We start from the raw sequence: 17759 nt of genomic DNA, 5'->3' as shown, positions 1-17759 counted from the left end.
TGTTTCGTTTTGGCTTTTAATTTCAGTTTGAGAAAAAGCATTAGGCAAATTTCAGACTCTCAAGCATTTCCACGGGACTCTTGCGGCAGACATAGAACTCAATTCACTTTTGTGCCTTAACATTTTGCCAGAAAAGGTTTCAGAATCACTGGGAAATAACCATATGACGAATGTCTGTTCCATCTCTAAAAGCCAAGCAGTCATGGTTGAAGGCAACTCACACAGTGGCTGCACTCCATGGTTTTGTCAGTTTCTACCTCCTCTGACTCAGGAGCCCCTGCTTTGCAGTTGGGCCATGAAAAGGTATTCAAGAAACAAGACCATTCCCTCCTGATGGATCCATTCACCTGAGACATGTAGTCAGTATATGATTTCCACAAGAGGGCCAAATAGTCACACTTCACTAAACCAATCCAACCAGGAGAAAGTCATTCAGAACTTATAGAAAAGTCAGAGCTACAGAGCATGTTATAGGAAATGCTTACTTTTCCACCATTTGAAGAGATCCAAACTAGATTTCTGAAAGATCATTGAATTGAATACAGTTTATAAACAGCAAACTACACAGAAAATATGTACCTATTTGTACTGTATGATACTGACATTATATGTATATATCAATATACATTATTTTATCTGTTAGTCTATCACATTTTTGACACCAGAAATTCTCTTTTATCTTCCCACTGCACTTAGCAGGGTGCCAGGAACACATTAATAATAGTTACCACTTAATGTTGCATTTATCAGGTACCAAGTATAGATCTAAGCATTTTTATATTAATACATTCAATCTTTATAGCAAAGCTAGGAGGTAGGCAATATTATTATTCCCATCTTACAGAGGAAGAAACTGGGGCTGAGAGAAATTAAGTAACTTGCCCAGGTTAGTAAATGGTAGAACCAACATCTGAGTTAGTAAACAGATACTTGAGTTAGTAAATAGATATTTGAGTTAGCCAGTATTTGAGTTAGTAAATAGTAGAATTAGTAAATTGTAGAGCCAATATTTGACCCCAGGGGGTGTGATGCTCCAATCTATGCTCTTAGCCATCACGCTATTCTTTCTCAACATTCTACACATTCAATAACTGTTACTAAAATGATTATGCATGGATCCTTCATTATAGAAGCACTGTAAACCATTATCTTCTCCAAAATAGGTCAAACATTTACTTTGTATCTATGCAATTAATTTCTCAGAAAATGCTATTTAACTTTAAGCTCAATCCTTATCTACTTCACAATAATTTTCTAATTAGTGGAGTCCAAATTAATAAGGTCGTGCTTTTACTGTCAGAGCCAATCCAAAAAATCTACACCCATGAGCACGTGCACAGAGAGAGAGAGAGAGAGAGAGAGAGAAAGAGGAAACATTTCCTGGCTCCAGAATTTCACCCCCTCCAAAAACCCCAGACTGCTGAGCTCTTTCTGAATTACTTGGAACTTTCCCACAGCCCTTTGTACCATTCTTGGACACTTTCCTTCATTTCTACCTTATATCATTATTTGTATAAGCTTGACAAAACAGGGGAAATCAGGAGAATATCAAAAGAGTAGAGATTTTTGTACCAGAATTTTTTTTTTCTTTTTTAACCAAAGGTACTGTTTCAGGATAATATTCTTGTGGGCCAAATTCATCATATCCCTATTTTAATAAGATCATTTCTGGCAACATGCATGGAATTATTAAACTATGTATATTTTTTAAAAGTAGTTTCAGATTTCTGTCATTTCAGCAAGAAATGTCTATTTATTGAACAAAATGAAGCTGTACTGCCTTAAAATTCTGCTGTTTCTTGCAGACAAATCAGCAGGAAGCATATAATCTAACCCTTTGGGGTCTGAACATAATATGAGGCCTGTAAAAATGCTGTAAACTCACAGGGATTATTGTCTTGCTTTGGGTTCATGAATTCTCTCCCAGATATCCTTAACTCTCAAAGTGCAGACTGTTATTTAAACCAATATTCTACCAACAGTCTGTGGATTCCCATTGTCTAGATTACACTGGGAATGCCACTTTATATATAAAGACCCACCAATGTATATCTTTTTAGAACAAATAATGAAGAAAGACATAAGAAGAAAGACTGTCAGGCATTCTTTTATTCCCCAATGTTTTTAACACTATGTCCCAAAATCCAAAAACAAGTATTAGTCATTTTTTAAATATTTAACCCAGAATTTAGGGAGAGTACCAGACACACATTGTTCTTTAATTATTATCATCTGAATCTATACTCCATTGTAACTCTAATTCACTACTAGACAGAAAGAATTCACTACCAGAAAGAATGAAGAACCAATCTCATTTATCAAAAAGAAACTACCCCTGATTCAGAAATGCTAAACATATTATAGCTACCATATGACACATCAATTCCACTCTTAGGTATATACCCAAACAAAATGAAACCTTATTTCTCCATAAAAAAACTATGCATGGGTGTTTATAGCAGCACTATTCACTGTAACAAAAAAATGATAACAACCCATATCTCCAGCAACCAAATGAATAAGCAAAATGTGGCCTATCCATTCGATGGAATATTAGTAAACCATAAAAAGAAAGCACTAATACATGCTACAACAAGGATGTATCTTGCAAACATGTTAAATGAAAGAATACAGTCACAAAAGACCATAAAGTGGATGCTAAGATCTGAACATTTATGCTCCTCCCTCCAAAATCTGTATGTTGTAATCTAATCCCCAATATGATGGTATTATGAGGTGGGCCTTGGGGAGGTGATTAGATCATGAGGGTGGAGCCCTTATGAATGAGATGAGTGCCCTCATAAAGGGCTGAAGAGATCAGAGTATCTCTTCTACCATCTGAGGATACAGTAAGACTTCGTAAGTGTGCAACCTAGAAGAGGGTCCTCACCAGAATCATGCTGGCATCCTGATCTTGAACTTTCAGCCTCCAGGACTGTGAGAAATAAATTTCTGTTGTTTATAAGTCACCCAGTCTAAGATATTTTGTTACACTAGCCCAAAGAGACTAAGATGGTGTGCGATTCCATTTAGGTGAAATCTCCAGAATAGAAAAATCTTTAGAGATAGACAGTAGGTAAGTGGTTGCCAGGGTTGTGGGAGGAGCAGTAACTGCTAGCAGGTACAGGATTTCATTTTAGGGTGATGAAAATATTGGGAATCCTCAACCTAATCAGAAGAAAACATCAGACAAACCTAAATTGAGAGGCATTCAACATAATAATCGATCCTACAGTTTGAACGAAAATTAGATCTTATGGCAAAACAGAAGAAGCAAAGATGTGGACTAGCTCTATGACCTTGATCAAGTTACTTATGCTCACTGGGCCTTGGTCGCCTCATGGTAAAATAGGAGCTTATAGGGTCGCATACAGTAAAAATTAAACATTCTGTGATATCCCTAGCATGAAGCAAACAGATGCCCAAGAAATTTTTATTTTTGCTGTCGTTATTAAGTTGGCCAGGTCACTAAGATAAAGTTTAAGCCTTTGGCAACCAAATGACTCACTTGAGCTGTGCTGTCCAATAGAGTAGCCAGTAGCCATATGCGGTTATTTGATTTCATTAAATGTAAAAATTCAGTTCCTCAGACCCATGAGCCACATTTCACATGCTTAAAAGTCCTAAGTGTCTAGTGCCTACCACATTCAACAGCACGGATCTAGAAAAACATCAAAAGATAAATTTATATAGATCTAGAACATCTCTGCCAACACTGTGCCAGAAAACTAAAAATATTAAAATTATCACATGCTAAATTTTACATCCAGCTTTAAATTTTTACATCTACTTTAATAAATTTAGCATCAGCTATTAAGAGCTCTGTCCAGGCAAAAAAAAAAAAAAAATGGAGAATGAACTAAGTTGATGAATGTCCACTGAAAATATTTGCAAAATATATTTCAAGCAAGGAAACAAAAATAAATCAAACTGTATTCAAAGTCCTTATCACATCTGCACCTCCAAAATGTAAAACTATGATAGTCTCTTATTATTGAAAAATGAAAGGGAGAAGGAGTTACATAAATGAGAAACAGGAATTTCTTATCAACCAAATGTTTGTAACATCAATTTTTTATCTATAAATTATATTTTTTAGAAAATATTTTTAAATATTTCTCTGCAACTATTTCCAGTTCACACGATCTTGTTGGTGTCCGCAAAGGGAGACATAAATCTCAAAAGGCAGTGAGATGTGTCATATTTTAGCCTAAGTCATTTTCTATGAAACAAACTGGTTTCTTCCACCATTGTTAGTTGTGTCTGTTTTTCAGTTATAAAAAAATTTCATTTTTATGATTTTTATAAATAATTGCAAAAAAATTATAAAGTTGTTTCTCATTTTTATTGTCAAACAAGATGCTCTAACTACATGGAGAATAATGCAGACTGGAATGCTTCCATTAAGTGGGCACAAGCAGATCAAGAAGCTCTACACAGTCTTCAGAAAAAAGGAGAAGGTGGGACACAGTGACTCATGCCTGTAATCCCAGAACTTGGGGAGGCAGAGGCAGGCAGATCACGAGGTCAGAAGATCACGACCAGCCTGGCCAATATGGTGAAACCCCGTCTCTACTAAAAATACAAAAATTAGCCAGGCATGGTGGCACGCACCTGTAGTCCCAGCTACTCAGGAGGCTGAGGCAGAAGAATCGCTTGAACCTGGGAGGCAGAGGTTGCAGTGAGCCGAGATCACTCCACTGCACTCCAGCCTGGGCGACAGAGCAAGATTCTGTTTCAAAAAAAAAAAAAAAGAAAGAAAGAAAGAAAAAAGGAGAAGCACCAGTCCACTCTAATTTAGGTTAAGGAAGATTCTGGGCTACCATGTATGATGTATTTAGTTTCAGGTATCAAAATAATAATGAGTCCAAATTTACGATGAAATGTTGAATAATAAGTGAAACATTCCCCATTGTAACTCAAATGCTTTCACATTCAAGATATTAATATATCACATTTGAGGAAGTCAAATGGAGTCCCTGTAAGAAAAGGATGAGCATTTGGCTTTAAAGTGAGTGCACTCTGTTTGCCTTATTCCAGCTGGAACACACCGGTAATTATGCCTAGAAGTTGCAAAAGGCTTTCCCCATGGGAGCCATAAGTGCTTTAAAAACATGGGCTAATCTACCTTTACAACATCCCCAGGCTGCAGAGACAGGCCTCATACTCGGTGAGACACAAAAAAGTTCAAGTGATTTTCCTGAAGTTAGGTTTTCAGATGGGAATTTGTATGTTCTGGCTCAACACTGAACCAGAAGATTGAAACAGACCACTAGAAATGAAGGGAGTTTCAGCATGAGTCAAAGTCTCTAATGAAAGGGTGGCAAATTCCCAAGATGTCAGGCCCCTTGGCAGAATATTGGTGGCCACAGGAAGTCTTGAAAGAATGGCTCTCTGCTTACTCAAAAGGAAGTAAGAGCTATATTAACATCCCAAAGAAGTGTTCACACCCTAGATATGCATTTGTAATGTGTTTAGGCCCTCCATTTGAAATAAAAGTGGTTGAGTACATTGTTCATGTGCAATTATAAAACAGATAACAATTTTATACTTGATTTCTGTCAGATATTCAGTTTGTATTTCAACTCTAATTCTCAGATCATACATAAGTTGGTGATTAAGTGATTAATCTAGCCTAAGTATGTCTGGCAAGGAAGTCAGTATCTGCCCTTAACTGTGACTAGTTTAAAGAAACCCCTTTCCAGAAACCACATTTTTCCAGGCTTTTTTTTTAAACCGATAGACCATCTTGAACTTCACATGCATCTTAAATCCTGGGGCACCAGTACAAAATTTACATCCAAACAAAATCCTGCACAAAATACTTACAGAAGCTTTATTCATAATTGCCAAAACTTGGAAACAATCAAGATAGGTAAATGGAAAAACAAACTATGTTACATCAATAGGTAAAAGGAGAAACAAACTATGGCACATCCATACAATGGAATACTATTCAGTGATAAAATGAAATGAGCTGTCAAGCCATGGAAAGACATAGAGGAACCTTAAGTATATATTGCTAAGTTAAAGAAGCCAGTTTGAAAAGGCTACAGACTATTTGACTTCAACCATATAACATCTGGAAAAGGCAAAACTACGGAGACAGTAAAAGGATCAGTGGTTGGCAAGAGCTCGGGACAGGGAAGGAGAAATGAATAACAGGTGAAGCACAGGGAATTTTTTAGGGTAGTGAAACTATGCTGTATGATACAGTAATGGTAAACATATGTCATTCATTTGTCAAAACCCAGAGAATGGTACAACACAGAGTGAACCCTAAAGTAAACCATGGACTTTAGTTAATAATAGTGAGTCAATTAGTTCATGAATTATAATAAATGTACCATATTCATGCAAAATATTAATAACAAGGGAAACTGGAATGGGGGTGAGGAGTAACATGGGAACTCTCTGTACTTTCTGCTCCATTTTCCTGTAAACTGAAAATTGCGCCCCCTTCCACCCAAAAAAAGCCTATTAATTTTTTTACAAAACTGAAAGGCCTTCCCAAACTTCAAATGCATCTTAAATCCTGGGACATCCATCAGGAATTTATGTGATGGAGAGTTCTTACGGTGAACTTATTTTTTAGTGAAATGATGAGTTCTAAAAAGCAAAGTTTCAGTCACTTTACATTTAAAAAGACTTTACACTCTCCTTGATGTTGTTTTATTAAGCTAAATAAAGAAAAGAACTTTACAAAATTCTGGCCAAGGGACAGAGTTAATATACATAGTAGAAAGAATTAGCAACTGATTTGGGAATGGCTGTCAGCATTTTCCACTAAGTAATCAACTAACTTCATTTGCTAGATTCTCTCTCTGTCACTCTGCTTCTCAAGTACATTACTAGTTTTTATTTCTATTATTATTAATCAAATTTTAACCTTTATTATAAATTCCTCAGGGCAGGGACCACGCTTTAGCTAATTCTTCTCTTCAACATTGAACACACTGAGAAAGGACAGGAGTGGGAAAGCAAAGAAGAAAGGAAGGCACGCCTTATAAGAATTTCTGCATACCAATCAGCCTCAGCAGGAAATACATAAAACACTCAAATTGGGCATGATGCATTCAAATGGAGTTTGATCAAGGGACAACTTTTAAAGTCATGGTCAGGGTTAGTGTTCATGTTACCCCTCTTGGTGCTGGAAAGGTCAAGGAGTGTTTCCTAGGATCCAGAGAAAGGAGGAAAAGTGAGGAAGGATAGAAGGAAACACAGAGAAATGGAGCCAACAGGTGGAAATCTAATGGAGAAGAGCTAGGGGAATAATAAATCTGATTATATAGCTGTTAATAGACTGAAAGAAATTAAAAGGGGTCACAGAGGTAATTCCAATATTAGTAACTGTTAGAAGCAACTACTATCCCTAGAGCTGAAGAAACAGAGGGGGGTGGTGGCGTTACCAGAATCTGGGCGCTCAAAGGAGAGGTTGGTTCTAGAAGTCTAAGTGGGGCTGGGGGAACAGGAGGTGTACAGTGTATAAGTACACCTAATCAAGGAGCACTGAGGGGCAGGAGCTGGGGCAGGAGCTGGTAGAGCCAAAATTAAAAACACCCACCATCATTCTCAGTCTGCCCTCAGATCTCCTGAGTTCTTCACATTGGTCAAACCTGGCTAGAACCCAAAGGCAAGAGTGTTCACTGGCGTAACCCACACAGGTCAGTCACTCAGGGTACAGAGCAGGATGGAAAAGAAATCCAGGGGAGCAAATACAAGATACCTAGCATACCTGAAAACACAAGCAAACAAGCAAAGACACAGCTCTAAGCAACCTTCACTTCTATCTATTATGATCATTAGACTCAGGCCAACATAAGGTTTAAATCCTAACTTCTGTCACTTTGTAGATGTGTGTCTTTGGGCAAATGATTTAACCTTTAAGCCTCAGGTTTATCACTTACAAATTACAACTAACTAGAGTAACTATTTCAGAGTCGTGAGGATTAAAGAAGACAACATAAAGTGCTTAGTGCCTGTGTACAGGAAGTACCATTATTATCTGCCCCACAGCACATACTTAAATACAGTTTCTAGAACATCGGCTTACACTTATTTTGATCCCTTCACTATTTAATGTAAGTTTTCTATATCCCAAGTACAGAGCAAAGTCTTTCAAGGCAGGCAAGAGCTGGGTAATTTTACTCCTTTGCTATCCCTCAATGCACCTACCTGATGCAAAGCTGTGCAAACATGGCAACACAATAAATGTTTACTAAAGAAACAAGTAACTCCTCTAATAAAAGTAGAAAGGCTTAACAAATTTATTAACCTGAAGAACAGGAGTACCATTAATGAAATCAGTAGCTATCTTTCTCTGGTCTATAAAATGTTCATTTGATTCATAAGTTGATATAATTATGCTTCCTCATGCAGGAGGTTCTTTTTATGTAAAATTCAAGTAATTCGGCAGATATACCTTCTCAGCAAGTGCTTCAAATTTTAATATACACAAACTATCAGTCATTCCAATTGGGGATAGTAAGAGGGAATTAGGGTTTGGAAACAGAAAAGGGAAACAAAGCAGATGACAGAGCAGTAGTAAAAGTCTTGGGAAAAATAAAGAAAGATGAGAGGAAGTAAGTGCTGGTCCCGCAGGTGCCTGCTGGTGAGCAGAGTCTGCGTAGATGGAGGCCACTGGGAAGTGTGTACAGGAGGCTCAAAGAGCAGGCACTCAGGCAGGCAGGAACCGGTAGAGCCAAAATTATACAGTGTATGTTCCTTTGTATTGGAAAATACATAGGAATAAGTACTTTTGTTAAATAGATTGAACAAAACTACTCAACATCCCAGATAACCTGGATCTCTAGGATCACTGTGGACTAAGGAATTAGGATCCTGGAGGCCTGCTCTAAGAGGCCAGATCCATGAAATGAAGTCAATGGTTATGAGCATTAAAAAACAACAACAACAAAAAAAAATCACTAAACACTTGAACAAAGGACCAGATGGAGAAGACCGTGGCCTCTTGGTATGACTGTCACCTGCCAAGAAAGAAAAATTAACTACAAACATGTCACTGTAATTATGAGGGGTGACACATCTAGAAATCTTAATAACTATTCCAGTCAATGGGAAAGTAGAAACCTCACACATTATGTATTTTAAACGGAAGGAATTTAATACAGGAAGCTGATTATATAGGTGTTAAGAGACTTAAAAAAATAAAAAGAAGTCACAGAGGCAACCCCAATATTGTAACTGCTAGAAGCAGCAACCAACCTTAGAGCTGAAGAAACACAAAGGGAGATGTGGAGTCACCAGAATCTGGGTGCTCGAAGGAGGGATCGTTACTAGAACTTTAAGTGGAGCTGGGGTTGGAGGGTGGAGCGCACAGTGTAACTGCCACTTAGACCCTGGTTAGGGGCCATGGTAAAGTTGGCACCGTGAGTTCCTAAAGAAACTATAGGCTAGACAAATCATGAGTAAACTTCCATTCACAATTGCTACAAAGACAATAAAATACCTAAGAATACAACTTACAAGGGATGTGAAGGACCTCTTCAAGGAGAACTACAAACCACGGCTCAACGAAATAAAAGAGGAAACAAACCAATGGAAGAACATTTCATGCTCATGCATAGGAAGAATAAATATCGTGAAAATGGCCATACTGCCTAAGGTAATTTATAGATTCAATGCTATTCCCATCAAGCTACCAATGACTTTCTTCACAGAATTGGAGAAAACTGCTTTAAAGTTCACATGGAACCAAAAAAGAGTCCACTTTGCGAAGACAATCCTAAGCAAAACGAACAAAGCTGGAGGCATCACGCTACCTGACTCCAAACTATACAAGGCTACAGTAACAAAAACAGCATGGTACTAGTACCAAAACAGATATATAGACCCATGGAACAGAACAGAGCCCTCAGAAATAACACCACACATCTACAACCATTTGCTCTTTGACAAACCTGACAAAAATAAGCAGTGGGGAAAGGATTCCCGATTTAATAAATGGTCTTCGGAAAACTGGCTAGCCATAGGTAGAAAGCTGAAACTGAATCCTTTCCTTTCACCTTATGCAAAAATTAATTCAAGATGCATTAAAAACTTAAATGTTAAACCAAAAACCATAAGAGCCCTGGAAGAATACCTAGGCAATACCATTCAGGACATAGGCATAGGCAAAGACTTCATGACTAAAACACCAAAAGCAATGGCAACAAAAGCCAAAATAGACAAATGGGATCGAATTAAACTGAAGAGCTTCTGCACAACAAAAGAAACTACCATCAGAGTGAAAAGGCAATCTACAGAATGGGAGAAAAATTTTGCAGTCTACCCATCTGACAAAGGGTTAATATTCAGAATCTACAAAGAACTTAAACAAATTTACAAGAAAAAAACAAACAACCCCATCAAAAAGTGGTTGAAGGATATGAACAGACACTTCTCAAAAGAAGACATTTATGCAGTCAACAGACACATGAAAAAATGCTCATCATCACTGGTCATTAGAGAAATGCAAATCAAAACCACAGTGAGATACTATCTCATGCCAGTTAGAATGGTGATCATTAAAACATCAGGAAACAACAGGTGCTGGAGAGGCTGTGGAGAAATAGGTACACTTTTACACTGTTGGTGGAAGTGTAAATTAGTTCAACCATTGTGGAAGACAGTGTGACCCGGAGATCTCATTACTGGGTATATACCCAAAGGATTATAAATCATGCTACTGTAAAGACACATGCACACATGTTTATTGTGGCACTATTCACAACAGCAAAGACTTGGAATCAATCCAAATGCCCCATCAAAGATAGACTGGATTAAGAAAATGTGGCACATATACGCCATGGAATACTATGCAGCCATAAAAAAGGATGAGTTCATGTCCTTTGCCGGGACATAGATGAAGTTGGAAACCATCATTCTCAGCAAACTATCACAAGGACAGAAAAACCACACTGCGTGTTCTCACTCATAGGTGGTAACTGAACAATGAGAACACCTGGACACAGAAAGGGGGATTTCACTCACCGGGGCCTGTCAGGGGGTGGGGTACAGTGGGAGGGATAGCATTAGGAGAAACACCTAATGTAAATGATGAGTTAATGGGTGCATCAAACCAACATGGCACATGTATACCTATATAACAAACTTGCACGTTGCGCACATGTACCCTAGAACTTAAAGTATAATGAAGGAAGGAAGGAAGAAAGGAAGGAAGGAAGGAAGGAAGGAAGAAAGGGAGGGAGGGAGGAGGGAGGGAGGGAGGGAGGGAGGAGGAAGGAAGGAAGGAAGGAAGGAAGGAAGGAAGGAAGGAAGGAAGGAACTATAGGCTAGAGCCGTTGCTGGCCCTAGGAGAAACAGTGACAGGAGCTGAAAACAGCAAAGTGCTTTCTTCCTCCTGCATTTCAGTTCTCCACCAGTGTCTCCTACTGCCAGGAACAAACTGGAAATCCAGCAAATCTGGGAAACATAATTTATAGAGTTCCAATCCCAGCCTCACAAAACAAAGTATAAAATGGAGAGATTGAAGTTGAAACCACAACGAAATAGCCAGCACAGTTTGCTATCCATATTTTCCCTATTAGGTTTCAAGTCCCTCAACTGAGAACTCTCCAGTATGGGTGTTCCAAGAACCTAACCCTCATATTTGAGAACTAGCGAATGCTATGAAGCTTTTCTGAATAAAAATAAGTTGGAATATTTCACTAGAACACTATTCCTCTGTCAGGATTATAAATCTATTTCCTATTTATTTGGGCCAGAAGTTTCATAGGATAGAGCATAAAGAAATGCTTTTATAATTCAGAACACTGCCCAAATCCAACCATTTCTTCCAACAAAGAAAAATTCTTAATAGATTCCGAGCTTCCCCAAATCTGTTTAAAGATCCTCAAATTCTCCTCCACAGAGTTGGCCTCAGTCTGGGATGAGGTTTAGGGGCCCCGAGAAAAGTGAGTATGTTTTGTTTCACAGGTGGGTGAGATCTGAATCTCTAGGGGCCAGAATGTTGTCATTCTCTAAGAAAGGGTCCACTGATCCTTGCCTCCTAGTATTCACTCTCCTGTGTAGTCCCCTCCCATACCAATAGGACTGACCTGTGTGGATATGCACCTGCAATACGATGTTGCAGAAATGACAATGTGTGACTTCTGAGGTCATAAGACATGAGGGTTTCCATTTTGCTTTTGCTTGGATTACTCACTCTAGAAAATGCCAGCCACCAGAATGTGAAGACACTCAGGCAGCCCTACAGAGAGGTCCATGAGGCAAGGAACCTCATTCCTTAACCTTCTCCCAACAGTTATGTGAGTGAGGCACTGTGCAAGCAGACTCTTGTGGCCCAGTCAAGTCTTCAAATGAATGCAGCTCCAACCACCATCATGACCGCAACCTCCAAGACACCCAGAGCTTAATCCACCCAGCTAGGTTGCTCCCAAATTGCTAACCCACAGAAACTCTGTGAGAGAACAGATGTTTACTGTTGTTTAGGCACTAAAGCATGAAGTTTAGGAGTTATTATACAGCAATAGATAACTAACATACCCTCAAAGCACCCTCCTTAATTATAAATTCTCTCATTCTTACTCAAAAGAACAAGATTCACTAAACATGCATTGCTCCTGATCCCTTGATTGGGCCTGAAACAATCTTCTAGCTTCATAAATGTCATGTATGTATTTATTATCTATTTTTTAAGATACAGGATCTCACTCTGTTGTCCTGGCTGGAGTGCAGTGGTGCAATCATAGCTCACTGCAGCCTCGAACTCCTGGGCTCATGTGATCATCCAGCCTCAGCCTCCCAAGTAATTGGGATTACAGGCATGAGCTACTGCGCCTGGCTTAATGTAGCAATTTAAAGAGTTCAGCTGCTCCCACCTTCTCTATCTATTCAAATACTCTTTTAACATATCTTGAAATTTCTGTCAACTAAAGCCAAAAGAGGAATTAGTTGCCCATGAAGTTTTAACTCGCCAAACAACTTTACCAACACCTTCACTCAAAACTGCTTTTGAGTTACAGGGAAAAAAAAAAAAAAAAAGATAAAACTAACCAGTTTCTTCAGAGATTTTAAATCATTTTAACGTACTTAAAGTGAAATCATTCTTTTAATAATTAGAAATTAGATTCATTTATAGACTGAAACATTGTAAATCAAGCATAGCCAAGCAAAGTCAGGCCCCCTAAGATTGTTCTAATATCGAAAGCATTTAAGCAGATAATCAACGAACCAGTCACAGAGGTTATGAAAATATTTTTTATACCAATTGGAAGGTGGGACTAGACCGTCTTCAAGGTTCCTAATACACTAAGAAGGTTCTACAATACAAGTCTCTGGATATCCTCCCGAACCTGTACAGTAATTGTCATCAGGTATAACTAAATGTTGAAAGCAGCCTATAGTTCACAAGAAAAAAAGAATTTAAATGGGTCGTAAACATAAAAAGAAAATGTGCTCAGTTTCACTAATAATTAAAGTAATGCAAATTGAAAATAACTAGTAAAGCAAATTTTCATGTTCCAGATTGCAAGCTTCAGAAAATGCTTAACAAGGGTAAAGGTGGAAAAACAGACATTTCAGATGAGGGTACGAGCCCGTTCATCAGGCAATTTTGGCAATATATATAGTATTATAATTTTAAATGTATATTACCATATGTGACTCAATATTTAGTTGTTAACAAAACTATCCATTCATCTCTGTAAGAACAAAACTCAATAAACAACCTAAATGTTCACCAATTTTTAGAAACAGGTAAATATAGTACATCCATACGATGAACAGCACACAACCTATAAACAGAATTAGTGGGATCTATATACGTGCTGATATAAAACACTCTTCAACATATACTGTTCAGAAGAAAAACAAAATACGCTCAACTAGTGTGGAGCCCAAGGTGGGGAAGAGACCTATAAGCAAAGAAAATGTCTGGAAGCAGTTTTTAAAATGCTGTTCATAGTTACCTCTAAAAAGGGTAACCAGAGACTTGGGAGCAGGAGGAAAACTTTTTATTGTATGCTCTTTTGTATGATACGTATATATTATATTTTAATTTTTTAAGTAAGGGGGAACGCTTAATGGGTAAAAAGAACAAGAGAAAAAAATAAAGGCTTAAGTTATAGCTACTTTTCAACTAATTTGTAAGCAGTCCATCAAAGGAACCAGGGTCTGGTTTTGGGCTTAGAATACTCACATGCATGCTCAACCATTAAAAATGACCTCCAGCAGAAAAAAAAAAAAAAGTCCTTCACACCGTCAGCATGCCTCTCACTAATTAAGGAACAAGAGCTTTCTCTTGCCATCTTAATGCAAACCACTAACTCAACAACCAGAGGCTTCCATAAGATGAACATCCTCCTGCCTGCCCTTAAGCTTTGTGAATCAAGAAATATGATGGAACTACTGGCTTTCTTTGACTGTTTAGGCAAACAGTGGCAAGGTTAAAGAAATAAAAAGAAGTTGGCATTAATTTCACTAACTGGTGGGAGTTACCCAGAGCTCACAACTGCTGTCAAAAAGCTGGCTGCTCCTGCCGGCGGACTCCACCCATAAATGTCCGTTGTGATTTTCTTCTCCACTGACCAAACCCTTTCTGAGACTCAGTGAGCATTTCCCAGATCAGTGATCTGCTTAAAAGAAATCTACTAAGTGGCTGTTAATTATTCTCACTGTGTGTGACACAGAAGGGAAAATGAAGTAGGACAACACACTTTCAACGTTCTTCTCTTTTTCTCCTTTGGCCAATATGCTAAAGATGGAAGATCTTTTGTATCTTGAAGTGGGCTTGCTTTAGCAACAGAAGTTAAAAGCTGTTTGGTTCATCTAACCATAAATAAATTATAACTGTCTAAAAACATTCATTTTAAGTGTTATCAAGTATGTAGTAGGACCTACTTTTAAAACACTGGTGACAGAGTGAGATCCCATCTCTGAAAAAAAAAAGGAGGAAAATACCTAGGGTTTTTCTTATAAATTATTTAAGTGATGTTATCATTAGATTAAAGAAAAAAAAGTCAAACAACTTCACCAACACCTTCACTCAGATGCTCAAATGTTTTCAATTCAAACCTGGCATATGTGTAGATTTTTAAAACTGCTTTTGAGTTACAGAAAAAAAAAAAAAAAAGGATAAAACTAACCAGTCTCTTTAGAGGTTTTAAATCATTTTAAGGTTAAATAGAAATCATTCATTTAACAATTAAAAATAAGATTCATTTGTGGAAACATTGTAAGCCAAGCATAGGCCTAAAGTCTGTTTCTATAATCAAAATATTAATACCTGAAAAAAACTGAGGATGTATTTATGAAGAAAATACCAATTGGCCAAGGCCAGAATGTGCAGAAAACCTTCCAACTATAACAATTTGTAAGAATATATATACACATACAAACATGTTGAGAAGAACACATGTAACCCTTAATCTCCACATCTCTGTACAATGTAAATTCCATGAGACTGGAACTCTTATCCTTTCTGCCCTACAGAAATGCCTGCCGCATTTGGTGTTCACTAAAATAATAATAATAATAAAGCTTACTTTTATAGAGGCATCTATTTTCTTTTCTTAGCGGTAAGATGTCTAAAATTCATAACCATCTACCTTAAGGTTTTGTCTAATCTTCATGCAAAAAGAAAAGCTATATTCAACTTAATTTCTTGAAGTAACATATACTCTCATCACATTTTTAGTTCAATAAATTGTAACAAGCGTGCATGCTTATCAACATTTAAGTATGTTTTAAATTGAATAGGCCTATCCTGGGCAGTGCAGGAATCTAATGACCACTCTGGGCCGCACTTCCCAAACTGATGTCCATGAAACATTGCTACCCATGGTATCACCAGAGATGTCCCTAGGAAGTATTCTGAGAAACACAAAAGTAAAGTTAAACAGGTTTTTTCACTGCAGGATTTCACAGAGTCTTGAATATTAAATGCATATCCACTAAGTACAAACTTCGTACAAATACGTTTGGGAACGTATTTGTGCAGGAGTTTACCCTCTACTTGTAGTTGCCATTGAGTCTCTTTTCCTCTAAAATATATAAATGAATTACACAGAGCTGTTATGATCCACAGACTCACCTTCCCAGCACTGAGACCTGAGGGAAGTTACTTAATGATTAGATTACCCATCAAGAAAATGGAGATAAAGATATGACTTAACTCATACTTGGCTTTAATGGAATCCAAAATGGATATATGTTAGGTAATAAATAATTGTTTTGATTATTATCATTATGTCTGTTTTCATCTGCAGTAATAAAATATCACGGACTGGTTGACTTAAACAACCAAAACTGATTTTCTTAACTTTGGGGACTGGAAAGTCCAAGATCAAGGTCCAGCAGGGTTTGGTTCCTAGTCAGGACCCTTTTCCTAGCTTGCAGATGTCTGCCTTCTTGCTGTATACTCACACGGTGGAGAGAGAGAGAGAGTTCTCTGTTATCTCTTCAATATAAGGACATTAACCTAATTAGATCAGGGCCCTACTCTTATGATCTCATTTAATTTTAACTACTTCCATAAAGGCCTTATCCACAAATACAGTCACACTGGAGGTTGGGGCTTCAATACATGAATTTTGAAGGGAGACACAATTCAGTCCACATCAATGCCCTTTCCATCTGATTTATATCCTTTCACTCCTTACTATCTACTATATTGCTAAAACAATAAAAATTTGAGGCAGTTGAATGTGAACAGGTTTGTCAATTTACTGCTGCCACAGACCTGTTGGGGCCCAGAGTAGGGTTGCTGGCTTGGCTCTTCAGATCAAGTGAATGAAGCCATTCTACCCCGATAAGATGGTAAATAAAGATAAGTTGTCATTTGGCTTCCTAACCCAGCCATCAAGTAAACGTCACGCTGTATTATCATAAAGGTGTTCAACACAGAAAGAGCTTGGGCATGAGAAATAAGGGCCCCACATATATCTTACAACTCTTCTCATACTTAGCAGGAAAACCACCTTAAGAAACAAGGTTTTGCTACTACTGGACCAGCTAAATCCATAATGCTATAAATTAAGAAATTTCCACATGGTGTATATCAAAACAAATCATCATAATTCCATGTGACCAGAATGTAAAATATGATGAAAAATAAAATAAAAAGTCAAAGGACAGACTAAAAGGAAGTATTTGTCTTAAAAGTAACATATAACATTACTATTAATATGTGTATGGAATGCAAAGAACAGAGCATATTATCAAAAACAAAGAAAACAACCAAATGTACTAATGAATAAATTAGAAACACAAAAGAGCTGATAACTCTTCAGTCAAAGGGAACCTGTGGGAACTGCTTGCCCACATCATGGTATTTGGAGGCTGTGTATGTAACTGCACTAGGAATGCCCTCTCTTTGTTCTCATCTTGCCTCCAGGCAAAGGCCTGGTCATCTTTTGAGCTGTACATACATATCACCTGCCCTCCTATGCTGGCCACATCCTCCAGGTACCTCCTCAAACACCTTTTTATACTTGAAGACTTCATGTTACCTACTGTAATTATTTCCCCCATGAGATGTGGAACTTTTCTGACTGCAAAACTAAGCCTTTCTCACTTTGCATCTCCAGTCTCTAGTATCTAGCACAAGTTCCGACACAGAGTGGGTATTCAGTACGAGGTCATTTAATAAATAACTTTCATCACTCTCAAGGCAGTAATAGGAAACAGATGGAGGTTTATAATAATGTACTTACTCAAAGAAATACAGTTTTAAACGTTTACTATGGAACAAACTGTATACTTAACAAAAAAGTTAAAAAAAAATGTAAATGATAAAA

The 17759-nt window shown here is 37.6% G+C and overlaps 1 protein-coding gene across 3 annotated transcripts in view; it reads right to left on the bottom strand.

Moving 5' to 3' along the window:
* The window catches only part of CDK14 (cyclin dependent kinase 14), a 604612-nt gene that overhangs the window by 544222 nt on the left and 42631 nt on the right, over positions 1-17759 (bottom strand). The window contains exon 1 of one of the 3 annotated variants that reach the window (XM_033194409.1): positions 9226-9291. The exons of the other annotated variants lie outside the window; for them this stretch is intronic. The gene's annotated coding sequence lies outside the window, so the exon portion shown is untranslated. Of the gene's footprint in view, positions 1-9225; positions 9292-17759 lie in introns of those variants that run through there. 3 annotated transcript variants of the gene reach the window in all.

Source organism: Trachypithecus francoisi, unplaced genomic scaffold, assembly GCF_009764315.1.
Source record: "Trachypithecus francoisi isolate TF-2019V2 unplaced genomic scaffold, Tfra_2.0 Lachesis_group4, whole genome shotgun sequence".
Taxonomy (NCBI): Eukaryota; Metazoa; Chordata; class Mammalia; order Primates; family Cercopithecidae; genus Trachypithecus; species Trachypithecus francoisi.
The sequence above is the reverse complement of the archived record's forward strand: the minus strand, read 5'-3'. Positions and strand labels throughout refer to the sequence as shown.